Source organism: Papio anubis, chromosome 10 (assembly GCF_008728515.1).
Source record: "Papio anubis isolate 15944 chromosome 10, Panubis1.0, whole genome shotgun sequence".
Lineage (NCBI taxonomy): Eukaryota > Metazoa > Chordata > Mammalia > Primates > Cercopithecidae > Papio > Papio anubis.
In genome coordinates, this window is record NC_044985.1 from 91,353,796 (window position 1) to 91,381,366 (window position 27,571).

Genomic DNA, 27,571 nt, shown 5'->3' on the forward strand with positions numbered 1-27,571 from the left:
CCTGTAGTTCCTATCTGTGCCCCAGTAAATCCTTCTGCTACATCCTTGTGTCTTGTGGGTGTTGTGCTGTCATTGTTTGTTTTGGTTTTGGTTTTGCTATCTGAAGTATTGATTTTATAGCTTTCTTCAATGAGTACAAGTGAAAATTTTCATAGGCAGAAATTCATCTCCATACAGGCTATCGTTCCATCATTTCACAGCACTAAGGGAGACAGCCTACAGAACCTTAAACCTTTTTTTAAAGACCTCAGTGATATATGAACATTCATTTCCAAACGCTCCCACTAGAGTCATTCTAATCCGGGGAGCTCTAGGGACTGTTTGCACACGGTCTATATGAAGTCGTTTCTCAGGCACTTCTCCTCAATGTCATGTAGCCAACAGGCTGAATCAACCACATGCAGTAATGAAAACATCCTGTATTTATAGGAGTATTTCTCCAAGGAACATCCTTCAGCAGGAATGCCTGAAAGAGTTCTAAGAATTGAAGGACATATTTCAGACATGTCTAACCTGTCTCCAAACCCCTATAAAAATGGTCAGGATACCAAATTGTGCCTTTCTCTGCCTTGTGCTGTAAAATGAAATGGGAGAGTTGTTTGGCTTTATGGCTCTCTGTGTCATTGTGTCTTTTTGCTATTACATGGGTGTAAAAAATAAAAATAAAAATAAGCTATATGAAGCATTATGCCATGTCACCACCTCACCAAGCAGCTAAATAACTTCAAGTGTGAATTTTGTTTTATCTTAAGGAAACTTTTTAAACATCAGTCTGTACAAAATAGTCTACAGGCATATAATTTTTAGATTTCCCCACAAACATAAACAAAACTCTTGGTGACCAGAAATACTAGAAGGAGAAAAAAAAAAGATAGGGAAAATTTGCAGCAAACCAGTTTACAGTTTCTCCTCTTTAAAGTGAAGAGGAGTTGGACTAGATTTGCTTTAGGATTCTTGTACTGCTTAAATTTTTTAAATACATAAACAAAGAGCACACTGAACAGTTAATTATTTCATAATAGAAGATAAAATATATATTTTTCAAAAGCCTTTCCACTGACAGCCTTTATTCAAAGTGGCCTGAGAGCAGAGAGGTTCCCAGGATTTCTGGGATAAAGGTTATTGATCATTTCCTTGGTCGTGGTGGGGAAAAGGAAGGACTTCCTCCAGAGGAAGGTGCTCACAGCCGGTCACCATGTAGCAGAACTCCATGTAAAAATGGCAGACAAGATCTCAAACTCCACTTGAAGGCTGATGGATGTGGATCCCATCCATGGATCAAGGACCTTTGCTCAGGGTTGGTGCTGACCCAAATGATGGAATTTTTATCCATCTTCCTTGCTATCCTAACCAGATTTGGAGACCTGCTCACAACTCCGGATGGTGTGAATGTTCAAAGCACACGCTTAAAGAGGTGAAGGAAGTGGAGGTAAGGAAGGTCCCTTGATCACTAATACCATGAAGACTGGACATAGCCAGTATGTCTAGAGCATCTACTATGTGGCAGGTACTAGAAAGACCTATACTGCCTTATTATAGTGTGGCAGAAAATGGTTTGTTCTCTCCATGCCCCTTGTTCCTTTCTATCTTCACCCGGCAGATGACTTCAGTTAGTTGCTCAAGGTGATGTTACAGGAAACTCAGTAAATTTGTCCTATGGATACTCTACTCTACTCTGAAGAATCTGGAATACCCATGCCTATACCATGGAGGACCTGAGGACCCATCTATTCCAATGATCCGCCATCACCGCCCTCTAAAGATGGAGAAAGGTGCAAGAGTTTCACCCACCTTGGCCAAGTCTAGTGCTAGGAAAATGGAGCTAGGACAGGGTTGGGAAATCACAGAGGCAGAAAAAAAAAGAAATCAGGAAAAAAAAAGTCTGCTTGGAAACCCATCAAAGGCTGACACAGTAGGCCTGAAAGGCAACCCAGTGAAGTTTTATACCTCACTCTGGACTTTGTGTTTTTCCATGATCAGCTTATACTGAGCTCTTCTAAGCAAGAGACTGTTTCTCAAGACTTTCTAGATGTTGCATGGCTGTAAGATCCTTGTTGCAACCTACACAGTCCAGAAGAAGAAACTGAAGCCCAGAGAAGTTAGGTAATTTGCACAAGAATACTTAGCTAGTAAGAAGCAGAGCCAAGATTCCAGCCCTGGGCAGCTTGACTCCAAAGCCTATGTCTTAGTCACTACCTTACACGCCTTCTCACCAGTGACAACTCTCCTTCCACATTTCCTCTACCCTACTAACGTACACTGGTCGTGTAAAAATTCAATATTCATCATTTTCTTCTCTGATGAAACAGTTATTTGCATTGACAGTATGTTTATTTGCATATTTCTAGGTGCTCCATAGTATTCTAAATAACTTCCTCCACTATTCATTCCACATTTATTCAACACATAGCTCCTGAGTTTCTAAGCCAAGCAGGGCATTGTGCTGGGTGCTTAAGAAAGTCACAGTCCACTGAAAGAGATCACATTAAAATGAAAATAAGTGCTTGGTTTCCCATGGTACAGTAAGGCATAGCCAAGAGATTAGAGCTTGCTTATTGAGCTGCAATCCAAAACCACATTATTGGGCTATAATTTTCCATTTGATTGACAAGAAAGGACTGAGCAACTGGCCCAAGGTCAAGCAACTAGTCAACAGCAGTTCATTTCACTTACTTTATTGTCTCTGACATACCATGTTTTCATGATTCACCCCCTCTTAATAGCCTTATGTAATGTTCAAAACATATTTTATGTTTTATAGACATTTTTTAAATTTAAGGCCAAAGAAGCAAAAGCGTCAAAAGCTAACGTTGGGCTGGATCACATTTCAGCTGCCAGCTTTAAGGACAGCAGAGTGCCTACAAGGTTTGGCTTCTCCCCAAGCATATTTCCAGGCTATGGAAGCAGTTAATTCTGCCCTAAATGCATGCTGTGTCCTCATCTCCTCAGTAGCCCTCTATCCAGGCTGAGACTTAATTGGTTTGGGTTGGGTAATTCATAGTGCCTCATTAGGGCATCAAAACACATACTAGGCTCTCTAGTAATTTTCTCCCCTAAAAGAACATTGATTGGCTCCTTCATTGGGAAAGGAATTAGCTAAAAGACTCCTGGGCTTGTACAAAGAGATTAAGTTCACAATGAATAATTTCAAAGTGTATTGTACAATCAGATTCCTTTGAGCCTATCTGTTGGTCAAATTTTTTTCTTGCTATAACTTCTTGAACATCTACCCAATAGCAAGTGACTTAGTTACCTTGCAGAAATTAAATAGCCTAAGCATTCTAAAGTTTTTACTTGCCTGTCTCCCCATTTTCCTTTGACTGAGGTGAACTTTGTTAATGCACTGATAGAAAAACCACCAAAAGACGGCTTTTCTGCTGAACCTGATCATTAATTACTCCATCTCCCACTCTTGCTATAGCAGGCTTGGTCAGCACCCTGTCCACATCCCTTCTCTGTATACATCAAAAAATGCTAACTGTGAATACCTACCATTCTCTGCTTATGTTTTCTGGCTACAAGAGATAGGTCAGCCCTCCTACAGGGCAAGCTGGAAGTGTTAGGGTGTCTATGCCCCTGGAAGCAACCTTCCATCCATGACAGATGGGATTTGGTTGATAAATACACCAGATTTCTCACCTCCCAGTTGGAATAACTCTGAGATATGTTTTACACTCTCTCCCAGAGTTCCCGGGCAGAACAAGCTCAAGTTGCCTAAAGTGATGATTGGCTCACTAATGCAAATTTCAAAAGCTTCTTTTTGTTCCCTGTCTCATTTCCATACTCCACTATCAGTGTGTCTTGGAGTCATCTCCCAAACATACTACTTGCATTTGACTCATTGTACCAGGGTCTGCTTCTGAGGCACCTAAAGCAAAATAGTCATCATGATCTAGTTTTTGGCTCTCACCACCTGACACTTAAATCTTGAGATCATTGAGACAACAGTTACCCTGACATGAAGGGAGCTTAGCTTTCTCGGTTGATTCTGTGTTCCCTCTATGAGCCAGATCTGGGGGCTAAGGGAGTAGATTTGCCAGAAGTCTGTTTTCATTAAGGTTCAAATAACTTCCTGGAAAGTAACTTACCCTAAGAGAAGGAAAAAATTGAGATCTACCAACTCGGTCCAAGGACTTTAGATCAGTATTGTTGGGAGGAGAGGAAGTAGGTTTGAGTAGTGCCTTTGTATACTTTTTATATTCTCTTACTCAAAATATCCTTACCCCATACCCATGGTTTTCTGAAGGCCCTCTAGTAGGGAATGGTAGGGGCGAGTGAAAGGAGGGCAAGGAAAAAGAGGGAGTAAAATAAACTAGAATCAATAAAATGGTTGCCTTTCTTACAGTTGCTGAAGGAGGTCAAAACAGAGACTTGCTGTGTTTTTGCTATTGTACCCTATTTTTACCCTCAGGTTGGTATGTCATGGAGAAACATTAAAAACACTGAGGTCAGCATCCCGTAAATATAATTCCCCTGACGGTAGCCTGACTTGGTGTAGGCCAAAACATTCAATTTCAAAAAACCTTTGAATTCTTCTCTCTAGACAATATTCTGAGACTTTCCTACTAAAAAATTAAATTAAATTAAAAAATAAAGCTATTTCCTTTTCTCCACACACAAACTATACATTAACCATATTGCTACTGACAGCCTTGAGGGGGTTGGCCTGCTGGCTTTCTTTCTTATCACTTACTTTCTTAGAAATCTGCCATGACCCCTAGTATCAGCATGAACAAGATTGTGAATGGGACCTACTCGTGGGATTATGGATTCTGAATCCTCCAGGAGTGTCCCATAATGCCCCTGTCAGTTGGTTTTGCCTTTGGCCATCTAATTTAACTGACAAATCTGAGGAATCACATGGAGGCAGCTACCTCCCCAGCGACTTCACAGATGGGAGCCCTGCAGTGAGTAAGTTATTCCAGCAAGTTTGACATTACCTTATGTTGAACATTCTCCTGACAGGTCTGCTCATTTCTTAATGGCATAAAACAAGTCACTGTTATTAAGCATGAGTCTCCCTTGACTTGATAAATACCATGGCCCCATTTCTGGCTGTTTTAATGGATGTCCTAAAGGCATCTGAACATGGCATTTTACATTTGGCAGAAGCTCATCAACAACAATTTTTTCTAATTAGCCTTGGAAGATTCAGACTTAAATGCACAGGGTCAAATATTCCAACAAGTGAGGGATATCCAACTCCCTGGACAAGTGCACTTTTGAGAGTGAATGGAGGGTGGGAGGGCATTCGTACTGCCTGAGCACATGTGGGTACATTTTGCAAAATCAACTTAGCTGCAGATTTGACCAGAAATCAAATCATGTCCTGGCATTATGCCTAGCAGGCATAATATAGTTGTTAGTTTCAATCACAAGAACAATTACTTCAAGTTATGGTGCAGACCACTTTTCAAAGTCCTCAGGCCAGCAAAGTCTTCCTGTGATGCTGCTAGCTGCAAAAATCAGTAGATGAAAGAAGTGCAATACTTTATACTTTCAGCTTTTATTAATATTTTGTCTGTCAATTGGCAACAGGCACAGAGCCCTGGCACTACACCAAACACCATGTGTACAGTGCCGAGAGAGCACAAATGAATGAGGAAGACATGACCCTCAGGCTCGGAACACTGACGTCTACATGGAGAGTCAGGCTGTACTGAATAAGCACGCCCAAAACTGAAGAGAAAATACAGAACTCCATATAAAGAGGAGATAAGGGGCCAGCCACAGTGGCTCATGCCTGTAATCCCAGCACTTTGGGAGGCCAAGACAGGAGGATCACTTGAGCCAGGAGTTCAAGACCAGCCTGGGCAACATAAAGAGACACTGCTTCTACAAAAAATTAAAATATTAGCCGGGATTGGTGGCATCACCTGTAGTCTCAATACTCAAAAGGCTGAGGAGGGAGGATGACTTGAACCCGGGGCTTACAGGCTGCAGAGAGCTATGACTGTGCCACTGCACTATAGCCTGGACAACAGAATGAGGCCCCACCTCTAAAACTATATATCTATATGAGATAATGAATACAAAGCATTTAGTTCCATGCCAAGGAGACGTCTCCCACAGTAAACACAAAGTGAGGAGTAACTATTATTATTTTATTAGAAACTTAAATTCATAATTACGTAAATGCTGGCAGGAAACAAAGTTAGGTTAGAAAGAAATGAGTTCTGCGTTTTAGAGACTTAGGTTGGAGCAGAGAAAAAGACAGGATCCATTTCTATCAGAGAGATCTGCTTAAGCCACAACATAGTGACAGAAGTGGGTCGATTTTATGCAGGGGCAGCAGATCTAGCTAGCCCTGAACAAGCCTTTCGTTCATCAAGGAAAGGTTAAAATAAAAGGTTATCTACTTAGGAAGGTGGACATTCACTTTTGAGGCTAAGCAGAGGAGTTTAGATTCAATAGAGTCAAAAAATAAGAATCTACTGTAGGTTCTTTTGACAGTCCAGCTACATAGTTTGTAGGACCCAAAACAAAACAAAAATGTGGGGGCCCTTGTTCAAAAATTGTTAAAAATTTCAAGACAGGGACATGACAGTATTAAACCAAGCATGGTTCTTTTCTGAGCACAGGGCCCTGTGGCAATGCACAGGTCACATGACCATGAAACCAGCCCTGTCTTTGGGAGCATAATGGTGAAAATGCTTTCCGAGGATCGTGATTTTAGCATCTAAAAGGAAAATATTAATAGCTGAGGTAGAGATCCACAAAGTTAACTCTTGCTGTAATTTTCCAAGAGATATTGCAGAAAAGAATCTGGGAGAAGTTGACAATAGATAAGACGTAAGGCAGAAAGGAGAAAGAGGGTTTCAAACGATCTCAAGTTTAGCAGGAGGTTTAAAAAAAAAGGGGAAGTACAATAAAAGGTCTTTTAAACTGACCAACTCATTTCATTAACTGATGCTATTATTCCCTCTGTAATATACAGCTGACGTTCCAGCACAGTGCATGCTAGTGCCAAACAGAAGCTCCAGCACACAATGGTTTTTGCCACTTCTGTTCATTTCTGTATACCTGGATCCCAAAGCAGTGCCTGGCATACAGTAGTCAGCAAATACATAAATAATGGATGAATGAATGAACTTGTCAGGCAACTCATCTCTAAGAGACTCTGATTCTACTTCTATAAATTGAACTCTTCTGAGTTTACCTAAAATCAGTTACTTTCCCAGAACTGTCAACACCATTCATTTTTGTTATAATTTAATCAATTATGAAAACAAAGGAAATGTCAACGTGAAGAGAGTTGCTTTTATAAAAACTTGTTTGAATCCTTGCACTCAATAAAGGTGAGTTATTGGGAGATATGCCATCAATTACATGTGGACAACTGTGAAATTTGGGGGCAAAATAAATAAAATTCTAGAATTGTTTACTCAAACTACTTGGCAAATCGTTCTATGTTCTCACTCTATTTTTGTTTTAAGTTTCAGAGTACATGTGCAGGATGTGCAGGTTTGTTACATAGGTAAATGTGTGCCATGGTGGTTTGCTGCACCTATCAACCCATCATCTAAGTGTTAAACCCAGAATGCATTAGCTATTTTCCTGATTCTCTCCCTCCCCCGACCCCCCGACAGGCCCCAGTGTGTGTTGTTTTCCTCCCTGTGTCCGTGTGTTCTCATTGTTCAGCTCCCACTTATGAGTGAGAACATACAGTATTTGGTTTTCTGTTCTTTCATTAGCTTGCTGAGGATAATGGTTCTCAACTCTATCCATGTCCCTGCAAAGGACATGATTTCATTCCTTTTTATGGCTCCATAGTATTATTCCATGATGTATATGTACCACATTTTCTTTATCCAGTCTGTCATTGATGGGCATTTGGGTTGATTCCATGTCTTTGCTATTGTGAATTCACTCCACTTTAAATAGATTAGAATGGAAAATTAGAACTTTATGTGTGTATTTAATGCAAGAAAGACAATGCAGACTTTACACAGCAGACCCATGCTCAAAGAAAAGGCCTCAGCCCTATGTCAAAAGATAACTAAAGGACTGTAATTTGTATATTATCTGACTGCATTTATCATTTTTTATAATTTGTTTCAACTGAATATTCTAATGAACTGATCAACCACTAGACCTGAATGTATCAGACGCAAATAAATTGAAATAACATTGAGTAGATAAATGAATATATAAACTAACTTAAAGGAAATAAACAAAAATGTCAGCATTTTAGGCCAATGGCCTAATTATAGATTATAATAATTATGTATTATATAATTATATTTATAGATTATAGATAATAGATTACATATTTTTATATATATATATATATTTTTTTTTTTTTTGAGACAGGGTCCTGCTCTGTTGCTCAGGCTGGAGTGCAGTGGCACAATCATGGCTCACTGCAACCTTGACCTCCAGGCTCAAGTGATTTTCCCACCTTAGCCTCCTTAGTAGCTAGAACTATAGGCACACACCATCATGCCTGGCTGATTTTTAAAAAATTTTTTGTAGAGATGGGATTTCGCCTTGTTGCCCAGGCTGGTCTCAAACTCCTGGCCTCAAGTGATCCTCCCGACTTGGCCTCTGAAAATGCTGGGATTATAGGCATGAGCCACCACTGGCCAATGTATATATTTATAATTTAGATTTTATATTTATACTGTAATTAGTATATTAACTTACACTTATATTTGATATATATTTTTTAATATCTATCAACTCAATTATTTGCATTCTCTTTCCTAGGAAGTACCTTCCTGACATCAAGTTCCCTGAGATGTAAATTTTAATCAGAATGCTACTTGAATTTTAATCAGAATCATAGAGTAAAAATTGCTCTGGGAGAGTGTTTTACAGAAACTCTAGAAAAACCCAGTGAAATATGCCTGCTCCACAACTGCATATGCTGTTCTAATGACCAGATAACGGAATTCCCAAATACAGTGGACTTTTACCATTAAAAGCATGGGTTGTTTTGGAACAGAGAGAGTGATGAGAAGCAAAACTGATAAGCTCTATGGGATGGGCAGAATCGCCCTTTAAAGATGTCCAAGCCCTCATCCCTGGAATCTGTGAAATATGTTACTTTGCATATCACAGTGGACTTTGCAGATGTAATTAACGTTACAGACATGGTTATCCAGGTGACCCTAATATAATTACATGAACCCTTAGGAGGAGTGAATCATATTTCTGTTGTATACCTGTGCTGAAGTTCAGTACATGCTACCCTAAAATATGGTACCTTGGCATTTGAGAAAACAGCAGAAGCAGGAAGTTCATTCTCACCTTGACATTGCCTCTTCTCCCCTAAAGTAGGCTATAAAACCTAGCTGAGGCCAGGCGTGGTAACTCATGCCCGTAATCCCAGCACTTTGGGAGGCCAAGGTGGGTGGATCACCTGAGGTCAGGAGTTCAAAACCAGCCTGACCAACATGGTGAAAACTCATCTCTACTAAAAATACAAAAAAAAATTAACAGGGGCGTGGTGATGCATGCCAGCTACTTGGGAGGCTGAGGCAGGAGAATTGCTTGAACCTGGGAGGCGGAGGTTGCAGTGAGCCAAGATCACACCACTGCACTCCAGCCTGGGCAACAAGAGCGAAACTCTGCCAAAACAAACAAACAAACAAACAAAAAAACATCTCGCTGAACTTCCCCTGAAATAGATCATAAAACCTTCTTTCCACCCTATAACTGGAGGAAAGGAACATCTTTATCGCTGAAGAGACAGGGAAGAATCTGAACAAACAGGCCTTGCTAAGTCCCCCCAGTTTATTACGATTAGCTCATAGCCTCTTTGTCTAATAATACTTTTCCATGACTATTCTTTTCTTCCTTAAACTTAACATGAAAATACATGGGTTTCCCTGTCTCTTTGGATCTTTATTTATGAAGGCTCCTATGCCATGTAAAACTTCTATTAAATAAATGTCTATGCTTTTCCCTTATTAATCTGCCTTTATTATAAGAGCCCTAGCTGTGAACCTAGCAGGGTGGACAAAAGAAATCTCCTCTACACCTGTTTATATTTTCTACATTTCAACATTGAATATTTATTTCTGACATATATAGTTACATAATTAGGACAATTGTTGTTAATTTAGACGGAAAGAAAAAAAACAAAATAGAAACTCCCAAGACTGTAGGACCTGAGAATACAGCAGGCTGCTTGGAGGTGGGCAGAGGAAGAGATGGTAGAAACTTTACTTGTTAGGATTATTTAGGACTATTGTGGTTAGGACTATTTAGATTACAAGTGAAAAAAACCAGCCTGGATCATGTTTCCATCCCTGGCCCAATTATAGTCACCAGCAGAGTGATGCACCAATTGTGGGTGGAAGAGCCACCCAACCAACAGAGTGTGAGAGAGGATGCCCAAGGGAATGGGAGGAGGCTAACAGAAGAAGGGGGTGAAGAAATGCTTACTTGCCCAAAAAGGCTCCATTACAATATCTCCAAACCTAATAGAAAGAGAGGCACGGTCAAGGGGCATGAGAGGAGGGGGCATAACCAATGATAGGAAGAAGAGTAAAGAGAAGACCATCATGAGCTCAGTTTGTTTATTTATTTATTTATTTATTTATTTATTTATTTATTTTTGAGATAGAGTCTCGCTCTGTCACCCAGGCTGGAATGCAGTGGCATGATCTCAGCTCATTGCAACCTCTGCCTCCCAGGTTCAAGTGATTCTCCTGCCTCAGCCTCCCAAGTAGCTGGTATTACAGGCACCTGCCACCATTCCCGGCTAATTTTTATGTTTTTAGTAGAGGCGGGGTTTTGCCATGTTGGCCAAGCTGGTCTCAAACTCCTGACCTCAGATGATCCACCCACCTCAGCTTCCCAAAGTGCTGAGATTACAGGCATGAGCCACCGCACCTGGCCCAGCTAAGTTTTCAACACATTCAAGACTTGGTGTCAGAAGTTGTCTCCAGTGTCAATGCTCTAAAGGTAACTGCAAATGAATTATTACAGAGGTAATGAGACTTGCAAGTCATCAGCATTGACATGCTAACTGAAGTAGGTTTGTCAGGAATCTTTCTATGTCTCAGGAGAAAAACCCATTTCACGTTAGTTTAAACCAAGGCACTGAAAAAGTCCCGGGAAAATCCAGAGACTCAGCTGGATCTAGATGCTCAGACAATGGTGTCAAGTAGTTGTTTCATCTCATTTTCTCAGTTCTGCTTTGTCTGTGCTGACTTCACTCCCAAAGAGGCCCTTGTCACATAAATGGCAAGAGGATCACCAGTGATCTGAGCATTCATCCCACAGATTTAGCAACGCCATTGGAAAAAGAGTACTGCCATTGCAACAGTCTCAGAAAAAGTCCTGGTGCTCTTTGAACTGTTTTGTTTTTGTTTTGCCACATCTGCAAACAAATTCCTATGGCAAGAGAGAAAAATACATGTGGATGAGCCAGCCCTGGATCATATATGCCCAACCCCAGATCCACGAGGAGGGGTCAGGAGTGGTTCAAACAAAAAATATGTGGGGAGGTGGGTGAATGATTCCTCTCCCAAACAGTCAGGGTGTTATTACCAGAAGAAAAGATACTAGGTGAGCAGAAACAGCACAAATCCATTATAAAGCTATATGGATGCCATATTCAAGTTCCCTAGAACTCTGAAAGGAGCTCTTATAATGTATAAATAGGCCGGGCACAGTGGCTCACACCTGTAATGCCAGCACTTTGGGAGGCCCAGGCAGGCAGATCACCAGAGGTCACGAGTTCAAGACCAGCCTGGTCAAGATAGTGAAACCCCACCTCTACTAAAAATAAAAAAATTAGCTGGGCATGGTAGTGTATGCCTCTAGTCTCAGCTGCTCGGAAGGCTGAGGCAGGAGAATTGCTTGAACCCAGGAGGCAGAGGCTGTAGTGAGCTGAGATTGCGCCACTGTACTCGAACCTGGGCAACAGAGAAAGACTCCATCTCAAAAAATAATTAAATAAACAAAAAATAAATAAAGTATAAATAAAACTAACCCATGATAAGAGCACTACAGGAACACTGGCCTGAGCAGCAGCCAGCAGACGTGAGTCAACTGCAGGTGAGTGATGAGCATAAAAAGAGGGCCCAGAAGAAAATCCTCCTCTCTTTCCTCTTTCTTTTGATTGCACCATATTTTCCACCCAGTATGTCAACTGAGGAAGCCTGGACCTTCTATTGGGCGCTCGATGACTGCTCACTCCCTCACTCAAGTTAGATGTGCAATCTCTCTCCTTGATCACAATAACGTGAAGTGTGGAGTAGTGGCTCAGTGTCCCAGACCCGTTTGACACCTGTACAGTTCTTCCCTGATGAAAATCCTAATGCAGTTGGTTTTCCTCCAAATGTGCACAACACATAATATGCTCCTTTGATCAAAATTATGCAAAGAACCAGATGTTTACTTTTCATTATATCTTACAGATAACAGTTGGTGCTTGAACGACCTATCTGGTATTTCACTGTCCTTGTCTCTTGAATTCTGTTTGGGAAAAGGGGAGGTGGGCACATGCACAACTGTGGTTTGTTTGTTTTTTTCCCCTGGGATTTTTTTTAGACTGAACTTGAACATATTAATATAGCATTTTGATTTTTTATTACTACTGAAACAAGTTACCACAAATATAAAGGCTTAACACAACACTCGTTTATTATCTTGCCATATCCATGGGTCAGAAGTCTGGGCAGATCTTGGCTCAATTGGTTCCTCTGCTCCAGGTTCCATAAGGCCAAATCAGGGTGTTGGCAGAGCCACATTCATTTTTGGAGGCTCTGGGGAGGAATCTGCTTCCAAATTCAGGTTGTTGGCAACATTTTGTTCTTGGAGTTGTAGGATTGAGGTTCCTGCTTTCTTTGCTGGCTATCAGCGGGGGATTGCCCTTAGCTCCCAAAGACCTCTTCAGTCCTTGCCGGTGGCCCCCCACATCTCAGAGCAAGCAACAGCACTTCAAACCCTTCTCACACTTGGAATCTCTCTGATTCCCTCTCCTGCTTCCTATTCCACTGCATCTCTATGACTTCAAAGCAGAGAAAATTCTGCTTTGAAGGGCTTGTGTGAGTAGATTGGGCCCACCTGGATAATACATGTCCAAGACCTTAATTACATCTGCAAAGTCCACTGTGATATGCAAAGTAACATACCCACAGGTTCCAGGGATAAGGGCTTGGACATCTTTGGAGGGCGATTCTGCCTATCCCATATGGCTTATCAATTCTGCTGCTCATCACTGTCTCTGTTCCAAAACAACTCATGCTTTTAATTGTTAAAAAAAAAAAATTGTGTTTGGGGATTCCATTACCTGGTCATTAAAACAGTATATACAGTTGTGGAGTTGGCACAGTTCCCTGGGTTTTTCTAGAGTTTCTATAAAACACTCTCCCAGAGCAATTTTTACTCTATGCTTACCAAGCATTCTGATTAAAATTCACTTCTCAGGTAACTTGATATCAGAAAGATGCTTCCTAGGGATGGAGAATGCATATAATCGGGTCAATAGAAATCTAAGTATATATTAAACATACGTTAATATACAAATTAAAGTATAAACATAATTTATGTTTATATTTTAAACTATAAACTATATGTTACTATTTTAAACTATAAACATATAAATATATTAAGATAATTATACATATTTAAATGATGACATTCTGATTTATACATTGGAGTCAACTGGATTTGGTAATATAACCCAATAACCAAAAGAATGATCATGTTTTATAGGACTTAAAACATCCAGTTTTCTGAGTTTCATATGGTGGCTCAAATAAGGTGATCCTCTGAATGACTGAGTCAGCAGATCCATACAACATTCTCATCATGGTCCCCCTCCCCAGAAAATCAGTATCAAAGAATATTGGAAGATAATTTTTACAGATGCTAACTGATACAACATAAGCATATAAGCTTTCCAAGAGTGTCTATCAAGACACAAGAGCCAGTAGCCCAGGACCTTGTGAGAGCGCACTGGTGATTACTAAGTAGGTCTGAACAAAGGGTAATGCGGAATGAGTCATTCTGTAACAGAAGCAACTTACCTAGCTACCTCTCTTGGAATCTTGACTGTAATTGTTAAGGAGTTCCATTAGGCATCTCAAACAATTCCTGGAGATGTTCTTTATCAATGGATATTATACAGGTAACTAAAGAATCCCACACTATGGTATGGGAACCAAACCTATGCACCTATATGTATACAGGAGACAGCCAAGTGTAAAGGGGTCACTGGAGAACCTCCAACCAGCCTGCGCACTGGGAGAAGCGCACACTGGGGTGGAGCCTCAGGAAGTTCATGCTGTCTGCAGCGGGGAGGAGCCTGGCCTCTTCTGTTCTGGGGTTGTACCTGGAAATCAATCTGTGAGGCGGGAAGCCTACTAGCAAAACTCTCGCTTTGCTGAGAGTCCCTGTTTCCCTTTTTTTCCTTTTCACCCAGTAAACCCTGCACTTCTCACCCTTCAAAGCATCTGGGAGCCTAATCTTTCATGGTTGTGTGACAAGAACCCGGCTTTTAGCTGAACCAAGGGGAAAGTCCTACAACATATATATACATGCATGTATGTATTATATGTGTGTGTGCATTTAAATAGGCTCTGTGTGGGTATGGGGTTGATTAACAATCCCCTGTGACTTGGCCGCAGCCCATGTCGTCTGTGTGGATAACGGGTCTGCATCAGAACCCTAAACTCTGCTCCTATTGTAGTTACACCATCTTGGTTTTCAAGCTGCTATAATTTTTTATTATCATTAGACACCACATCCTACTTTTCTTTCTTTATCACAGCTCAACTTCTGGCATGGGTATTCCCCATCCATTGCTTCATCACCTCACATCAGAATTGTTGAAATTGTACTCTTATTACTGTACTACTTTCTTCCCTTTTTTTACTTCCTCTGTACTTTTTTGTTTATTGTTATTTATTATTATGTTACTTTTCTCACTCTTCTAGAATTTGTGCACTCTGTAATCTCTTAAATCACCAGTCTAGGAAGAGAACCAGGAGGTCAAAGAGGAAAGAGGAGCCACTTGCCAAATTCCAATTTCAGGTGGACACCAGGAATATATCACAGAACAGGTCAACTGCCCAGAACTTTCAGAAAAGCTTGGTTTTCATCAGATTCTCCTCCAACTCTTTCATAATCTAGGCTTCCTGCCCTGTGTTAATTATATTTCTGACCCAAAACCAACAAACTAAGAGGCTGCATGTTGTGATGGAAAGTGTGTTGGACCAGACGCCAAAAACTGTGAGGTTTAGGGCCAACTCTGAAGCTAGCCAGCTGTGTGACCTTGAACAAGTCATTTCTCCTCTCAGACCCGTTGTTCCCTCACTGTTTCAATGAACAGTTAATAAGATTTTGTACATGATTTCTTCCAGGTCAAAATTATGTCATTCTTTCACCCTAATTCCCTTTCTTCTTACTGGTAATATATCATATTTAATAACATAGTTTACAATTCTTATGAGCCGGATTAAGATTTATTACTACTTCTTACTAAACATAAATTACTACTCATGAATTACTTAACACCAAAAATGAACACTTACATGCAATTACAAAAAAAAATTTGTTAGATTTATTTGAGGTATGATTCAGCAAATGAGGTATTTAACACACCACTGTGAAAGCAAACCTTAGTTTTAAAACCCAGCAAATAAAAACTGGATCTGAGAAACTGGAGCTAAGATTGGCTGGGGTCCATCATCTTTATGATAGTAGAGGGGCTTAGAATACACCATTTATCTAAGAACTGGGCAGATAATCTGGAGTAAGAGGGCAGGGGATGGTAAATTGGTGGGAAAATTAAAGATACATTTTCCCCAGCTGTTTGATTTTTCATGCCGTTGAGTTTTAAGGTTACAGTATGTAACCAGAATATGAAACATCACTGGGAGGAAGGGAACTCATTTAATATTATGTTAGTTGTAGAATTATAACTAGGTGTAAAGCAAAGAAAGTAGTTATCTATTATTCATTCCTTCTGAATAGACATTTCCTGTCTGTGAATACAAAGCATGACTAGAATTCACTTGCTGAAACTCAGAGATGCTATAAGAGAACATTTCATTTTCATTTGATCTGACCTTGTGTATGATAATGGAGCTTCTTTAAAACACTGATGCTTGTCTGTTCTCCTTATATTATGACCATGAGAATTATTCCTATCCTTGACCTCATAGATGGGGAAATTAACCTCAGAGAGTTTTAGAGACTTGTCCAAGGTCATCGCCAGGTTCAATCTTTTAGGCAGTCCTGAACAAATGTGGCCACAAAAATCAGTGAATTTCGTTATCTGTATATCTATATGTGACTTCCTATATTATATGAAGTATGTCTCTCACTGATAACTGAGCACATCTAATCTAGCATGTCAGACTGACCAGAAATTAACATGCAATCTATTCATTCCAAATATCCCTAGCTGCTTAGTGAACCTGTGAATGAATTAAAGATGGCTTCTCAGCATGATGATAGAAAAAAAATTTCTAGCTAGAGACATTGTACCAGACATAGGTGCGCTGGACATAGATGTACTAGATATAATTGGGCCTCATGCTCAACTGCTAAATCAAGTGCCCTGCCTCCTGACCAAGGCCTTGATTTGAACCAAAGCCATAAAACCCAAACTATAAAGAACCTCAATAAACTGAGATAAAACCTTCTTGGCTTTCTCCTGTATTTGGTTTTTCAAATTTAATTATGAGCTAAATCAACTTTAAAATTCAGACTGTTTTGACCTAGAATCTAATCTACTATTTTCTAAAAATTATTAAGTCAGAATATAATCCCATTGAATTGATATGTCATCCAGTTCAAGCCCTCCAAAAATTGATAGATTGATAGATAGGTAAGTAGGTGGAGGGGTGGAGAGATGAAATGGATGAATTCCCTTGCCAGGACTGCAGTTATTTGCTCCAACCTCTAAAACCACCTAATATACCTCTTCACCTAAATACCCCCTTGCTAAAATCCTGACTGATTAAAAAGTGAACTTAACAAATTTTCTCTGATGAGCTTTTTATCATGTTCATAGAAAGAGAACTCTGATATAAAGTAGCAACACAAGAATAAACAAACCTATAATTTGGAGTAGCAGCTCCAGGGACAATAACAAGGTTTTCCAATCTCCCAGATCATAATTAACAGTGTAAAGAATTAAAGAGCAGTTCAGGAAGGAGTGCTTAAACCTTTTTGTAAATTTAAAAACAAGTAATGATCTCCATTGCTGTTCTCCAGGTTTATTCAAATTTGGACAATTAGGACAATTAAACATAAAATAGAGACAGCTCTAAAGAGGGAGCTACGACAAAGCAGAATAATTGCTGGGACTGGCTATCAAATTTACATAAAAAAAGATTAAAAAGCTGATTTACATTTAAAAAACAAGATCAGGCAATATCTAAAATAGATAACACAACCTACTGAGAAAAGCTCTTTTCATCAATAAAGGAGAAGCAAAGGTGATTATACATAACAAAACTAATCTTCTATATTGCTTTAATCACCTAAAACCACTTTAACTGTTTATTTGGGAACCATTTTGTGGGGAAAAAAAAATATTGCATGTAAAAGCGCCTAATTTCTAGCTTGCAATAAAACACAGACACCATCAAGATCATGCTCACATATTCTCAGCTCATTACCTGCTCTCTTCTCTAGATCCTGTCTTCTCTTGGTTATCAAAAATTCTCACCACTTACAAATTCTCGCATTCTAGAACTTGAAAATTTGCCATGTAATTGATATAACAGATGCTTCCAGAACAGACGTTCTGCTTATTGTTACAGCATCTCATGAACAAAGTAGATTATAAAGCTTTTTCCTTCCTGACTAAGCACTTACCTGGCATTTTGAGCTTTTTTCAAAAACTAAAAAGAACATAATTACCTGAATTTTAATATGTACTGAAGGATAAGGAAAAAAAAAACCTCTTTTTCTCTTTATCCATCTTTTCTCCAGGTGGGACTCTATAAATTAGGCTAACAAAAGACAGATTAATAAGAGAAAAGTATACACATTTATTTAATGTAAGTTTTACATGACACAGGAGCCTTCATCAGAAAATGAAGACTCAAAGAAAAGATTAAGCTGAAACGTTTTTAGACTAGGTTTGATAAAGAGTGCAAAGTCATGCAGAAACATGACAGGACAAAAAGGTATGAACTAAGGTAGTAAACTGAAAGAAACTTAGCAAGGCCTGTTCATTCTGATTCCTCATAGCGTGTCCTGTCCAATAAATCCAAAAACACTTACTGGCTTTGGTTCTGAATCTCTTGGTAGATACTTTCAGTTTAAAAGAAAGAAAAATAAGAAGAAAAAAGGTCAGGCATATTTGCTATTTGCCCTTGCTGAAATAATAAGGTATCTGAAATAATTTTTTTTTAAAGAGCTCTATGGTCAGAAGTTAGTTTAATAGGAAGCTGATATTCAGGCTACAATTGTTGTTAAGTCCTCTCTTTTGTTCTGTCTGTTGGATCCTGCTTCTGTCATGGGAAGGTCTCAGTCTACTGAAACCTCCCTTACTGAACCCCTGCTAACTATATGCTCAGCCCCTCTGTCCACATTTTTTTTTTCTTGGTGGCATGATTTTCGCTGAGGATAATGTGGAAATTCATGTACCTTTTTGGGAAACTTGAGACCTCCCCAGACTAGCTCCTATAAGACTTCTTTCCATTTGCTTCTGTTCCTCCTTCCTCCCTTTGGCACTTACAATCTGCCATTCAGTTCTCTTGAATCCTTGATTTATCCTCCTTCAAATCCTTACCTCCTCCATTTAGTGGTCAGTGGATGAAAAATTACTAACAGGAAACACCAAAGGTAAGAAAAATTTCAGTTTCTATAGTCAAACTTTAGGTAGGCTTCTGGACCTTCTCCTAGGACTATCTGTGTACATCCTTGTCAAATGCTGTAGTGAATTCCTATAATTTTATGTTGCCTCAGCATCCTTTTGAGTCCTCCTCTATGTGTCACCTAACTGACACATCTCAAACTCCTTCTTGGAAAAACCTGCATTCTTTCTCTGTGCATTTGAGATATAAATTTTCTACTCTTTCTTCTCTAGAATTTGATCATTACCATTTGGAAATACTGTTGTCCTTTGATATCCACAGGGGATTGGTTCTAGTACCTCCCACAAATACCAAAATCCACAGATGCTCAAGTCCCTGATATAAAATAAGATAATATTTGCATATAACCTATGCACATCTTCTCATATTCTTAAAATCGTCTCTAGATTACTTATAATACCTAATATAATGTAAATGTTACGTAAGTCGTTGTTATACTGTTTAGGGAAAAATGACAAGAAAAATGTCTGTCCATGTTCAGTAGAGATGCGTGCTCTTTAAAACAATATTTTCAATTTCTGATTGGTTGAATCCACAGAAGCAAAATCCATAGATACAGAGGATCTCTTGTACAAATTTCAGGGAGATGACTGTCATCAAAAAGAAAAAAATGAACTGTTTAGAAATTGGTCAAATAAAAAATCTTAAAACCTTTTTCCACAAAAACTAGTTAAAAAGCTTTAGCCAGGCTGAGCGCAGCGGCTCACACCTGTAATTCCAGCACTTTCGGAGGCCAAGGCGGGCAGATCACAAGGTCAGGAGATCAAGACCATCCTGGCTAACACGGTGAAACCCCATCTCTACTAAAAATACAAAAAATTAGCCGGGCGTGGTGGCATGAGCTTGTAATCCCAGCTACTCGAGAGGCTGAGGCAGGAGAATCACTTGAACCTGGGAGGCGGAGGTTGCAGTGAGCCAAGATCACTCCACTGCACGTCAGCCTGGGCAACAGAGCTAGACTCCATCTCAAAAAAAAACCCCTTTAGGCATCTGAGCAGATAATCTTAACTTGTATCATTTGTCAGGTCCAGCTAGTGAGTCTTGAATTATCAGACCTGGTGCAAGGCTAAAAGTTTTAGAGTAAAAGAAGTAAGATCTGCTTCTATCCATATGTTTATGTCATTAAATATAATACAGACATACATTTTTGTCTGGGTTTGCTGGCCAGACAGGTGTATTGTCCCTGCTAGATGGTTCAGGTCATAAAAGTATAAACGCAACCTTCAAACAGAATACACAGTAAAAACGAATTCCTGAATTGCTTGATGCACATCAGTCATGGAGAAAAAAAAGAGGAAAGAACCATGTTTAACTTTCTTGTTTCCTTCCTTCTATGATATTTTTTGTGCTTGCCTGATTTGTCAACAACAAAAACAACTTGAGACAGAGGTTAGCTTTGTTTGGTGTCTCATAAAATTGTCATGAACAGTTCACGTATAATTGTTAAGAATGAGTGAGTTACCGGCTGGGCATGGTGGCTCACACCTGTAATCCCAGCACTTTGGGAGGCTGAGGCAGGCGGATCACGAGGTCAGGAGATCGAGACCATCCTGGCTAACATGGTGAAACTCCATCTCCACTAAAAATACAAAAAATTAGCTGGGCGTGGGGCGGGGGGGCCTGTAGTCCCAGTTACTCGGGAGGCAGAGGCAGCAGAATGGCGTGAACCCAGGAGGCGGAGGTTACAGTGAGCTGAGATTGTGCCACTGCACTCCAGCCTGGACGACACAGAGAGATTCTGTCTCAAAAAAAAAAAAAAAAAAACAAAAACCCAGAAATAAAATAAAAGCACTTAAGTTATTTAAAAAAAAAAAAAAAAAGAATGAGTTACCAAATGAACTAAATAAGGTGTTGGGACCAATCCTGGAGAAACAGAGATATGTGACCTTTCAGACAGAGCATTCAAAATAGCTGCTTTTAGGAAACTCAGAGAAATTCAAGATAGCACAGAGAAAGAATTCATAATTCTATCAGATAAACTTGACAAAGACCTTGACATAATTTAAAAGAACCAAGCAGAAATTCTGGAGTTGAAAAATGCAATTGACATACTGAAGAAAGCGTCAGAGTCTCTTACCAACAGAAATGATCAAATAAAACAAAGAATTAGTAAGCCTACTAATAGAAAAGAAAGAATTAGTAAGCCTACTAAGACAGTCTACACAAAAACGCACAGACAAAAGAAAAAAAAAATAAAAAAGAATGAAGCATGACTACAAAGATCTAGAAAATAGCCTCAAAAGGGCAAATCTAAGAGTAACACCCCACAAGCACACACAACCAAAGCAAAAATGGACAAATGGGACCACGTCACCTTAAAAAGTTCCTGAACAGCAAATAAAACCCTCAACAAAGTGAAGAAACAGCCAACAGAATGGGATAAAATATTTGCAAACTACACGTTTGACAATGGATTAATAACTAGGATATATAAGGAGCTCAAACACCTATATAGGCAAAAATTTAACAATCCAATTAAGAAATGGGCACGGCTGGGCATGGTGGCTCACACCTGTAATCACAGCACTTCAGGAGGCCAAGGCAGGAGGATCGCTTGAGTCCAGGAGTGTGAGACCAGCCTGGGCAACAAAGTGAGACCTAGTCTCTAAAAAAAAATTTTTAAAGCATAGCTAAGCATGGCGGCGCACTCCTGTGGTCCCAGTTACACGGAAGGCTGAGTAAGAATCACTTGAGCCTGGAAGATCAAGACTATAGTGAGCTGTGTTTGTGCCACTGCACACCAGCCTGGGTGACAGAGTGAGACCCTGTCTCAAAAACTAAATGAATACATATTTTTAAACGGGCAAAAAAAAAAAAAAATTTTTTTTTGAGATGGAGTTTCATTCTTGTTGCCCAGGCTAGGGTGCAATGGCACCATTTCAACTCACTGCAACCTCCGCCTCCTGGGTTCAAGAGATTCTCCTGCCTCAGCCTCCTGAGTAGCTGGGATTACAGGCATGTGCCACCACACCTGGCTAATTTTGTATTTTTAGTAGAGATGGGGTTTCTCCATGTTGATCAGGCTGGTCTCAAACTCCCGACCTCAGGTGATCCACCTGCCTTGGCCTCTCAAAATGCTGGGATTACAGGGGTGAGCCACCACACCCAGCCAGGCAAAAAAATTGAATAGACATTTCCCAAAGGAAGATGTACAAATGGCAAACAGGAATATGAAAATGGCTCAACATCATTGATCTTCAGAGAAATGCAAATCAAAATTACAATTAGATGTCATCTCACTCCAGTTAAAGTGGCTTTTATCTAAAAGACAGGCAATAACAAATGCTGGAGAGGATGTGGGGAAAAGGGAACCCTTGTACGCTGTTGGTGGGAATATAAATTAGTACAACCACTATGGAAAACAGTTTGGAGGTTTCTCACAAAAGTAAAAATAAAGTTACCATACAACCCAGGCAATCCCACTGCTAGGTATATACCCAAAAGGAAGGAAATCAGGATATCTAAGAGATACCTGCACTCCCATGTTTATTGCAGCACTGTTCACAACAGCCAAGAATTTGAAGCAACCTAAGTGTCCCTCGACAGATGAATGGATAAAGAAAATGTGGTACATATACATGATAGAGTACTATTCAGTCATAAAAAAAGAATGAAATCCCGTTATCTGCAACAACATGGATGGAACTGGGACTTATTGTATTAAGTGAAATAAGCCAGGCACAGAAAGACAAACTCATGTTGTCACTTATTTGTGGGAGCTAAAAATTAAAACAATGGGCTGGGCGCAGTGACTCACGCCTGTAATCCCAGCACTTTGGGAGGCCAAGGTGGGTGGATCACAAGGTCAGGAGATCGAGACCATCCTGGCTAACACAGTGAAACCCTGTTTCTACTAAAAATACAAAAAATTAGCTGGGCGTTGTCATATGTGCCTGTAGTCCCAGCTACTCGGGAGGTTGAGGCAGGAGAATGGTGTGAACCCGGGAGGCAGAGCTTGCAGTCAGCCGAGATCGTGCCACTGTACTCCAGCCTGGGCGACAGAGCAAGAGACTCTGTCTAAAAAAAAAAACAAAAATTTTACATGATTGTTGAACTCATGGAGATAGAGAGTACAAGGATGATTACCAGAGGTTGGGAAGGGAGGATGTAGGGAAGTGGAGAGAGTTAATGGGTACAAAAAAAGTTAGAAAAAATTAATAAGACCTAGTATTTGATAACAGGGTGACTATAGTCAATAATAATTTAACTGTACGTTTTTAAATAACTAAAAGCATAATTGGATTGTAACATAAAGGATAAATGCTTGAGGGGATAGCTATCCCGTTTCACATGATGTGATCATTACGGATTGCATGCCTATATCAAAGTATCTAATGTATCCCATAAATATAGACACCTGTGTACCCACAAAAATTAAAACTTAAAACTTAAAAAAAAGAATGAGTGAATTAGATGAATATAAGTGGGATAATCGTTTATAAGCAAAATAACAATTATGTTTTAAGAAAATATGTCTAGTTAAAAATAGTTTCAAAATCTTTTTGGTAACTTGAAACCGTAAAATGAAATTAAGTAACAGATACTTATTAAATATCTGGGTCATTTCTAAGTAAGTTAAAAATATTGAAACACTAATTACTAGGCATAAGTTTATGTACTTTGGCATCTTGTTTTTAGATAGTACAGAAAAGCTAAATAGATTGAAGTTTGTTTAAAAACATGAAAAATTGCTTCTAGAAATTATGAAATGATGAATGCTGTTATAAGAGAGTTTATAAAGCTTGCTAGTTTTCACTAGAAATTAAGGTTACTGGCCAGGCACGGTGGCTCATGTCTGCAATTCCAGCACCTTGGGAGGCCAAGGCGGGCAGATCACGAGGTCAGGAGTTTGAGACCAGCCTGGCCAACATACTGAAACCCCATCTCTACTAAAAATACAAAAATTAGCCAGGCATGGTGGTGTGCGCCTGTAGTCCTAGCTACTTGGGAGGCTGAGGCAGGAGAATCACTTGAATCCGGGAGGCAGAGGTTGCAGTGAGCCAAGATCATGCCACTGTACGCCAGCCTGGGTGATGGTGCAAGACTCAGTCTCAAAAAAAAAAAAAAAAAGAAAGAAATTAAGGTTACTAAGAGTTAAACATTATAATTAACATATGTAATTAAACTGCCAGAAAATATGAGGGAAAACTCTCTTTGCTTAGAAATAAGATGCATTTGATAAGGAAAGTTATGTAAATGTTACATTTTTGTTTTTTAAAAAGCTGAATTGTTTTTTAAGTTTTAAATGATTTATGGAAATGTTATCTTTTGTGGTCAGAACTAAGATTGGATGGATTTATTAAAAGATTTTATTTAAAATTAGCTTTAGTATTAGTAGTACACTAATGCAAAAGTGGAATTTTGTCTTCTCTGTTAAAATAACAAAGTTTTCTAGAAGTACTGGTCTGAGAATATGAAGGGTTTTTTTTCTCCTTTTCAGTAACTGACCTAGAAAACAAAGATTTTGTGTTTTATCAAGATCATTTTTGGGCTTCATGTTGTATTTTATTAGGTCTTTGACTACATTTTATTCACAGCTATGCAACCTTTTGTATTTGCCTTTAAAATCTTTTGTTGTCAGCCAGGTTCAGTGGCTCACCTGTAATCCCAGTGCTTTGGGAGGACAAGGCAGAAGGACTGCTTTAGCCCAGGAATTCAAGACCAGCCTGGGAAATATTGCAAAACTCTATCTCTACAAAAATAAAAATAAATGAGCCGGGTGTAGTGGTGCGTGCCTGTAGTCCCAGCTACTCAGGAGGCCAAGGTGAGAGGATTGCATTAGGCCAGGAATTTGAGGCTGCAATGAGCTATACTTGTGCCACTACACTCCAGCCTGGATGACAGTGAGACCCTGTCTCTAAAACAATGTTAAAAAAATAGAAAATTGTTTTTCTATTTAAAACTGTCACTTTAATTAATTAGATAGCCAAGATCATATTCAATTTTTTAAACCTTTTGACATTTTGACATACTTCCCAAAATCAAATTCTAAATTAAGTCTTTTTGACCTTGAACTTACTTTGAGATTTACTAGTTAGGCCTCTTGAAAGCTACAAAATATATGTTTCTCACCTTGTAAAAGAAAGATATTAAAATAATTGGGCTTACATATATCTGATGCATTAAATTATACAATAAGTGTGGTCAAATAATGAGTAATGCTAAACCTAGAGTTATACTTAGGAGCGTATTATTGATATGAAAATGTATGAGATTTTTTAAAGTCTAATGTTATCAGTAACAATTCTGGCAATTATGTTAAAATGTTGTATCCACAGAAATAACTAAATTTCCTTGTCAACTGCTGATCATAATGAACTCTCATCAGATTTTTAACCATGGCTATATTAAGTCTTTGTCATCTACAGGCCATTAGTTTTGATTTTTCTCTAAAAGTATTTGCAATCAGCGATAGTCCAAAACTGCTTTTCTTCGAAAAGATTCATAGAAAAGACTTTGACAAATACCCTTGAATACAGGTTTCTAATAACCATAAGATCATACCATTGGACTGTGTGAGAATTTCCAGAACTTGAATGAAGAAATGAATGGCTTCATGAAACTGCCAAGCAAGATCAAGCAGATCAAGAATTAATTACATGAAACTGAACTGATGAAGGTAACGTTTTCATGACTTGTAATTTGAAATTTTTAAATTTGAAATTTGGTTCTTATTGTAAATGTTTCCTTTTACAGATTTAAAGAAACTATTTCCCTTAAGCCTTCTCGAGCTTGCAGAGATCTGGTAGCATATACTTTTGTGAACAGAATTGGAACAATTACTTTTTCTTCCTACCTGATCCTGCTAGAATTCAGAAACTATTTGTGAGTATTCTTATTTTCATGGCAATATAATTATTTATATTAGTTTAATAAAAATCTGTTCTCCTTGTAACAAGACACAATTGGAAATACTGGTTATGTTACCAAGGCTTTGACTGGAATGTTCTATTTTCAAATATGACAGACAACTTTAAAGAACTAAAGTTGACTTTATGGAGCCAATAAAGCTCCCGCTTGGATCAACTGGCCTGGCACTTTGAAAGCATCGTTCACATGGTTGCCTTAGAGGTGGGTAAAGAATGTCACCTCCTGGCAGGACCAGGAACCTCAGGATATTTGGGGGACCTAAAGCAGAGAGGAATTCACCAAAACCTAGAAGTACTTCAGGTGAATTTTTTTTTTCTTTTTTTTTCTTTTCTTTTTTTTTGAGACGAAGTCTTGCTCTTGTCCCCCAGGCTGGAGTGCAATGGCACAATCTCAGCTCACTGCAACCTCCACCTCCCAGGTTCAAGCGATTCTCGTGCCTCAGCCTCCTGAGTAGCTAGGATTACAGGCGCCTGCCACCGCGCCCAGCTAATTTTTGTATTTTTAGTAGAGATGGGGTTTCACCATGTTGGCCAGGCTGGTCTCAAACTCCTGACCTCGTGACCCGCCCACCTCAGCTTCCCAAAGTGCTGAGATTACAGGCATGAGCCACCACGCCCAGCCACTTTAGATGAATTTTAATGGTGAATCTTTAGCTTGGCCTCCTGGCCTCAAGAGGCTTTTCAATGTCTAATCTGAGATTTCTTATAAAACGTTCCAGCGAAGCAAATTTAAAGACAGCCTATGTGGCCAATCACTATTCTTGCTGAACTTGTGTAAATAATCAGGTCAAGTTTAATGAGACTAAATTTATTTTGCAAACAAATTAGTTTTACTTTGATTATCTTTGATAGAGATGAAGGTGACTATAGAGAGAAAAATTTTGTTTCAGAAGAAAAGTATAGTGCACCCAGTATTAGATGCTAGCTCATTGTTTTTGAGGGTTTGTTATCCACCTGAAATCTGGGCTGGATCCTGAATTTCTCTAGTTTCCTCCAATATCTGGCTATGACTCTCCAAATGAGTATTTCCAATTTTTCTCCCAGTCTTCTGGCTTGGAATCACTAAAAGTTAAAGCACCCCTTTTTCTGAAGCTCTGCAAGGTGAAATTAGATGGCTTGATAAAGACTTCAGAGAAATCACTACTACAGCTATGTAGAGATAACCTTTGGGCCTGCTGCTATATGGACTACTCAGAAAGCTCACTGGAACACCTGATGCAAACTTTTGCAAACAAGGAAAATCTGTCAGATTATCACTGCCTGCCCCTACTCCAGCCGGAGATGCTTTAAGTCCAGCATCTAGAAATCTTGACTGGCTGCCCTCTGGAATTAAAAACTGAGTTTACTGTTTGTTCTAACCATTAAACTTTTTTTGTTGTTGTTACTGTTTCCATAGAAATGCCTCGTTACATATCTGATTGTTTGCACTGCACTGGTGCCTAACTTTAGTGGAAGCCCATTTACAACACCTCTGCCTGAAGTGAGACGACTGCTGACCGCTTAACTCGACTGAGCTAGGGCTGAGAGGTCTGGTTCAATGGCTAATGAGACAATCCACCAACCCGATTTCTGGATGTGAAACTTCCACACAGGGGAATATTGGGGCTCGGAAAATGAAATCTCAACGTATGGCACTTTGGCGTGCTGAGTACTTTGAACTAGAAAAGATTGGAAAGCCACAGACGCATGATCTCTATGACCTTTTCCCCGCCCTCCTGTCTCTCACCCCTTTCTCCCGCTGAAGTGAGGCATAGAAACCAAAATTTCTCTTCCCCAAGGCGGGCCATAGAAACTAGAACCCCCACACCCCAAAGCAAGCCATAAAACCTAGAAAGGTCATTCTCTCCCTTTTCCCTTCTTCTTTGAAGACCCTCATTCCAGAGGGGTCCTGTCCCATACCCAGGA

General features: G+C 39.4%; 1 long non-coding RNA gene across 1 annotated transcript; it reads left to right on the plus strand.

Moving 5' to 3' along the window:
- Positions 1-14,013: 14,013 nt before the first annotated feature.
- On the plus strand, positions 14,014-27,153 carry LOC110740932. The gene is made up of 4 exons (XR_002516250.2): positions 14,014-14,089; positions 25,277-25,416; positions 25,494-25,622; positions 26,711-27,153. It is a non-coding gene; the product is annotated as an uncharacterized LOC110740932 (long non-coding RNA).
- Positions 27,154-27,571: the final 418 nt, after the last annotated feature.